Source organism: Temnothorax nylanderi, unplaced genomic scaffold (assembly GCF_030848795.1).
Source record: "Temnothorax nylanderi isolate EJ_2023f unplaced genomic scaffold, tnyl_v1.0 TNYL_tig0068_pilon, whole genome shotgun sequence".
Taxonomy (NCBI): domain Eukaryota; kingdom Metazoa; phylum Arthropoda; class Insecta; order Hymenoptera; family Formicidae; genus Temnothorax; species Temnothorax nylanderi.
Window position 1 is genome coordinate 812344 of NW_027249130.1, and position 7189 is coordinate 819532.

The following is a 7189-nucleotide window of genomic DNA, read 5'->3' on the forward strand; positions in this document are numbered from 1 at the left end:
TTACGTCGATATAAATAATATCGAGATACGCCGCAACTGATACGGTCGTAAGAACAAAATTAAGATGTAATATTAATTTAATTCTAATTTAAATCTATAAGCGCGCGCCCTCGTTCTTTATCTCTCGCTGAAGAAAATCATTGGCTTTATAAGGTAGAACGTATTTCATTTCTTTCACAATTTCCATTACCGGAGAAAATTTGATCTTTCTCCATGCGCAATTTGAACACTAACAATAAGTAAGATTAATTCGTACGTTACTTAATCGAAAGCGGTAGGTAATACGCGTCACTCAACGCCCGCAATCTTTTTGCCTTTATGAACCTGCCGTGATTACCTTTCATTGCTTAATAGCACATTTTCGGCAATATATACGAACGCGATAATAGTACGAACCATCGACATCACCGGCTCGGGATAAACTAGGGAAAAAATAAACCAGCGTCGAAAGGCTTTGCTCACCGCGACGCTCGCGGGCAGCGCGAGTTGCTTAGATTACCGAACACTTTTCAGGCTTGAACTCGCTTGATTACCGTACGCGAAGAGCGCGCGCTGACTTTTACTGCGCGGAATGCTACGCACCCAGGGAAAAGCAGAACTTTGACGCTCGCATGTAAATCTTATTTGCGAAAGGTGCGTAAAAGTGTTAGCGGGCATAAAACCGCCACGGTAAGGGAGTCAGCGGTGGGTCAGCATGGTGGCACTTAATGGAGTGGTTATAGGAGAATTATTAGACGAGAGCCTGAGATTAATTGCGGTTAAGCCTCCTCGTTAAAGCCGTCTGAATGAATTGAAATATAGCCCACGGTGACGATAAAGCAACGTTGTATTAATACACTATAATTTCCACACTCGTAAAGAATATTTCTTTATTAAATTGTAGTCGCGCGCGCGTGTAAACATCGTTTCCCCCTACACGAAGTCTTTCAAATAACGTCAAATATCTTTACGAAAAATTTCATCGGTGCTGTATTGAAATCTTTACGCTAGTATAAAAATTAAACATCCAAGAATGATGAAAAAAGAGCACGCAAATGAAAATTAAAATGTTGCTGTTGTGATAAACTTTTCACACGTCTTCAAATGTCAATACACGGAGAGAATTTTCTCTTAGAATTTACCCTGAAATCATGATAGTTGTAGGGACAACATGTACTACGAAGAATTTTATGCGAGCTATTCTGATTAATATCTACCATAATATAAAATATTAATATCTATTATATTAAAATATAAAGTGTGTTTGATTAATTTTACTAAAATATATCCAGGAAATTTCAATAATTTTTCCAAAATTACCAATTTGCTTTAATTTTTATCACGTTGTTTGTAAAATGTCCTTTGTATATTTCAAAAATTCCTTGGTTGCCAAGTTATCCCAAGTTTGTAGTGAATTTAAAGGTAAAATATAACGAAAAATTCTATCCATGTATCTATTCTGTTTCTTTCATAAATTCTCGTCCTTAATTTAAATCTCATCAACAAAAATTTCATTTCATCGATTGTAGCTTAAAAATTAGTAATTAAAAGCGTTCAGTAATAAAATAATTACGCATTACCATACCTATTATTTTTAATTTTATAATAGGTACAACCTGCACACAGGAAATAATATTGAAGTAACATTCTCATTACAAGCTCAATGGAAACTCAGTGATTTGTTAAAAACATACTATAATGTGCTGTTAGTTAATTCTATAAAATAATTCCCTGAGGAGAGCGGCCAATTATGCCTCGTTGAACATTCAATGCTTTAGTTTCCGCTTTAAAATTTACTGATAACAGTGAAATTGGGTACCCATAAAATAATTCGGTCAGATAAATTATGTAATCAGATAAGTAATATATATATTCTCGTGTAAATCAAGAGCAACTTTAATGAAGTTACATACGCAAATAAAACAACACTGAGACAATATTTCAGATCTGCATTAAGTCTCACAAATACGCGCTATTAACACAAATGATAAGCGCATTCGATGGCAAGGTCGCGTTCGACCGAGAACATTTCAGCCTTTCCCCGCGCAGGCCCCGCGTGTTCCACGGTTCTCGTAGAGGCAGAAAGCAGAAAGGCCCGCTGGAGATGCTTAATAGGCATTGTTGGCGGAGTCCGATCGCGCCTAGGTGGGAGTCGAGGCCCGGAGCACATCCCACGGCCATCTACGCGAGTTGCCTGCGCCTTTCTCAGGGAGCGTTCTCTACCTTACGTAAGTTTGCGCAGGATAAACGAGGACGAGCGGCGCGACAGCGGGATGGAAGATCCGAAGTGAAGGAGGAAAGAGAGGAAAGTAGAACGAGACCGGGAGGGGGGAAGACGGGAAGAGCGGATGAACGAGCGGAGAAGGTGGATAGCGGAAGAAAGGAAAGGGTAAGAGAAAGAGAGCGGCGGCCGGAGGTAGAAGGGGAGATGAAAGGTGAGCTATGTCGAAGGAGAGAAAGACCGCAGGGGTCGTCTGGGATCTTCTAAAAATGATTCACAGCCTCCGGTAATTTACATTTGCTTGCGTGGGTGATCGTCGACTCGGGGAGGGTCGCGGGGAAGGATAGGGAGGGGGGAGAGGGGCCGCCGGCTAAACTCTCCTCTCTGCCGACTGCCATCGAAAAGGTTAAACATACACCCACCAGAGGTCACGTAACCATCGGAGAGAAAGACCGCTCAAGCTACCTCCCCCACTTCGGCCGATCGTGTACACTTTGCGCATGCAGAACGATGCATGGCCTGCGAGGACAAAAGGGAAGGAGAGAGAAATCCACTTGGATCCCGGACTGATTGGCGGGTCACGCGTAAGAGGTTTACGGAAATTGATTCGAGTGAGAAGCGGAGTTATCGGCGTTTTTAAATTATCGATCCCAAAAGTCCCCTCGCTTGTAACCAGTACCAATTGCGAGGTTTTTCTCATCTTCAAAAATTATATTTCCCTTGAGTTAAATCTCAAAGAAATAGACCAAAAATCTTATATATAGGGGAGACCGGGGCTAAGCCGACACTATTTTTTCAAAGGCAATTTTTAATATTTAATTAAAATTTTTAGGCAAATTCAATGGTACATATTTAAAGAGTGTTTCTTCAGGTACAAAATTGATTCAGGAAGTTTTGCTGTACGTCGCTTTGTTTTGCCGCCAGGAAAGGAAAAGTGACGCGAAGACAAATTTTCGAATTGAAAAATGCCGGGGCAAACTCGACACCCCGCCGGGGCAAACTCAACACTTTGTCTGATCGACACAATTTGATCTGGAACTTATTTTTTACTGTCTGAAAATGAAAATACATTGTTTATTGTGTATTTAAAAAGTACAAAAATTCGGAATAAAGTAGCTAGAACAATCATTTAAAATAATGAGAACAAAAATTGTTGAACTTTCAATTATCTTCATCTAAACTCATGTCTGAAAAACAATTAATGCAGGTAAACTCGCGATCGGACGTGCGCATACATTTGTCATGAGCCATACGGCTGCATGACAAGCATCGTTTGTTACTGGGAGCCGACGAAACGGCGTGGTGTTGACTTTGCCCCGGACGTCGTTTTTCACTTTTGTCACTTCAAAAACATGAAAATTTTGAAAATATGCAAAAACGATTATCGGATTCATATAGAGCATCAAATTTCCCATCAAAATCACTTACCGGTAGATTCGCAAGAGTAAAGCTCGATGAAAGAGTAGACATTTTCGAGAGATCAGAAAAATTACTTTTCACTATCAAAAACGCTTATGTCGCGTTAAAAATTACACTATAACTCAGAATGTTACCAAATTCCGTTGATAATACTGGCACATAAAGACGCATTTACAGTAGGAAAGGCAAGTTTCTACGATAGATTTAAATTGGCAAAAAGCCTAGTGTCAAGTTTGCCCCGTTGTCGGCTTAGCCCCGGTCTCCCCTATACTTCTCAATTAACTTTATCTCAATTATACAGAGTTAACAGAAATTTAATTCAAAAACTCATCATGTATCAAGATAATTAAATATTAAAACTTAAAAACATTAGTAAAGAAACAGATTCTTCTCTTTTTTTTTTACTAAGGCAGATTCGATACAGTTTGCCATAGAATCCGTGATAAGGAGAACCTTCTAATTCTAAAATCCGTGCTTTATACGCAGAATAATCTGCTTAGTGATTTGTAAAAAACCGTCGTCTATATACGGGAGAATAAAAGATGTGGGAGACAACGAAAAGCAAGCCAGGTCGGGGGGGGGGGAGGAAAGAGAGGGGGAGAAAGCGAGGGAGGGAAGTGAATAAGAGCTGGACGGATGGGTGGAGGAGCGCGAAGCTCTCGCCTTCGGCACGGCACGACCCGTTTCAGAGACACGTAGGTTCAAACCAGAGGGCGAATAAGAGCAGGGCGATGGGAGAGAGCGAAAGAAAGAGGGAGGGAGAAGGCTTCACCCTAAAATATGTGGACCCACGGGCAATACTCGGACTCTTCTCGTTACATCCCGCTGGATGCTCCGGGCGTATACCGGTCCGCCATGCCGGCAGAGAGTCTGTATATCGTATGATACAAAAACATCGCATTATTTTCCTCTCTCTCTGGACCGGAGCGCGCAAGGCCTCCTCCCGCCTCCTTCTTACTCTTCTGCTCCGCGAGGCGCCCGCGGGCATGTGACCACCATTATGCCCGTCCTCCTTCTCTTGTCCCGACCTCCCCCTCGCTGCCTCCTTCTCTCGTCCTCCTCCGCAACCTCCTTCCTTCCTTCCTTCGTCTTGTTCACTTCCCATCTCGCCGTTAGGATATCTCTTCTGCCTCAAATTACGTATCCCCTAAACGAGTCGAGACGAAAGCGCTGCTTACCGATGACCGGCTAATTAATTGCGACGCAATGCTCGCCATGAAACGGATCCCTGCCGCGCGTGTTTCCGGATCCCGATTTCTTTTTCAGGAATTATAATTTGCCGTAGCGTGAAAGGCCTTATCGCGTTATGACAATAAAACTTTGCTCTACACGAAAGATTGTCGGCGAAAGATATGTGTAAGAATTAATTAAACTGTAAGAATTAATTAAAAATGAGCTAATGACATGAACTAACTGGTTACACAAGCTGAGACAAAGAATGATTGTTAAACGCTACATTATATGAATGATTACTTTTGCCTGTCATGCTGAAATCCATTTCGGAATATGTTACTTTAGAAGATCGATCGATCTATCTATCCGTCATGTTTAGGCAGTGCTTACTTTGTGAATTGAGCGTCTACATCTGTCTTCTCACATTCAGGCGTGATGAAACGTAATGTTATCAATCATAGTATAAAGATCTTGCTGGGGTGTCACTTGTGTTGTTCCTTTTCCATTCGAGTATTTAGCAAAGTCAGTAAATCGAAAATACTAACACCGCTTAATATTTCATTATTGTTTACTGAAATACACATAAATAAATTTTTACCTGACATTATCACTTACAATTAGAGAAAACTTGACATTTTTGCTTTGACATTTCTGCTTCGACATTTTCAGAGGAAACTCTAAATCTAAATTCATCAACAAAATTGTTATTAAAATTTAACTCAATTTAATAAATCTTCTGCTTTTTATATAATATGATGTATAGATAACTGCAACATATGCACACAATTATATAAAATTATACTACACAAGGGAAAGACAAAATATTTAGACACGCGTTCGCGCTGCGCGTTTTCCAAAAGCGAGGAACCGTCGTCCAAGAAGATTTGGAACGTCCCGTAATCGGCCGGCGGGCATATCGCCTAAGGCCAACGGCGGGGACCAGCCGCGAACGCGACCCAGGCAACGAACGTTAAAATGAGTCTCGAAATGGGCAAAGTCGCTCTTCTCCCGTCGCGCCCCGTTGGCCGGATCAACATACATATATACGAGCGTCACTTTGTCCCTGACGAAGTTGGCGTTTACGTATGCGAGCAACATCGTCCGGTGGGTTTGGAAGTGCCCGAGGCATTCTGGAACGATGTTGTCGGCCGTGGCCGTTTTGGCCCCGGGGCACCTCGAATACGACAGAGACCGAGGTTCCCGAGCCGCGCTTGGTTCCCCTTATATCGGCTCTCGCCAACTGCTCCATTATTCTCGATGGCCGATGGCCAATCGTATGGACGAGGTACCGATTGTAGTTTTACGAAGACGAAATTCCCCGGTCGACGTTGAAAATGTTTCGGTTATTCGACGACAATGTCGACGCACAGGTGCGCCGAATTGTTCCCCAAAACGACTCTTATACAAATAATCGTTGGGAACCGTTTTAGCGTAAACAGCACCGCTGTTCTAAATTTCAGCATTTCTCGTACTAAATTTCGTAACTTTTATTTTAGTAAAGAGATATCTATCAAGCGCGATTTTTTCTATTCCTAAATTACATGATATCATCTTTATATTGTGCATTCAATAAATCGAACTATACCATTCGCCCTTAGGGCAAGCATAATTCTGATCACCTAAAGAAAAATTATTGGCAATATTACTTTAACGGCTGATGTGAGTGGATGTCGTTTGCAAAGGTCATACTCTGTGTGGTCAAGAGATTTATCGAATATATCTACCTATTCTTGTTCCGGTACTTACGTAATCGTAAGTATAAATATTAAGCAGCTTTATAATAGCTAGATTCTAATTGACGCTTAACCAAATTCACCAATTTTTAATGAACGCTAACGTAACATTTATCAAAATTTCAATCTTATAAATTCATTAATATTATTATATAATATATATATATCTATAACAATCAATATATATTTATTATCTATGACTATAACAAATAATATATACTTATTATCTATAAATATATTAATGCAAAATTATAGCTAAAAATATTGCATTACATCTGATTTCTATAGAGTATAGATTATTCAGTAAAATTTAGCAATGTAAAATAATTACTGGCTTAACGTTATACATAGAATTTTGTTGCAAGATTAATAACAAATCGTAGATCGTTTAAAATGGTTTTAAAAGTCGATATGAAACGACAAAAACTTCTATTCACAGAAGACACACATATAGAAATGATAAACGTATCGGATAACAATCGTCATATCTTACACAAACGGTCAAAATGTACGATCGGAGGGGGTTGAAACCGGCGCGGCGCGGCGTGCGGCAGTGCGATCCGAGTGGAGAGAATCGTCGCAAGCTCGGGGCGGTTGCCGAAACGCCGCGAGCGCACACGGGACAAAGACGAGTCGATGTTGGGCTGGTGGAAAGGACGAGGAC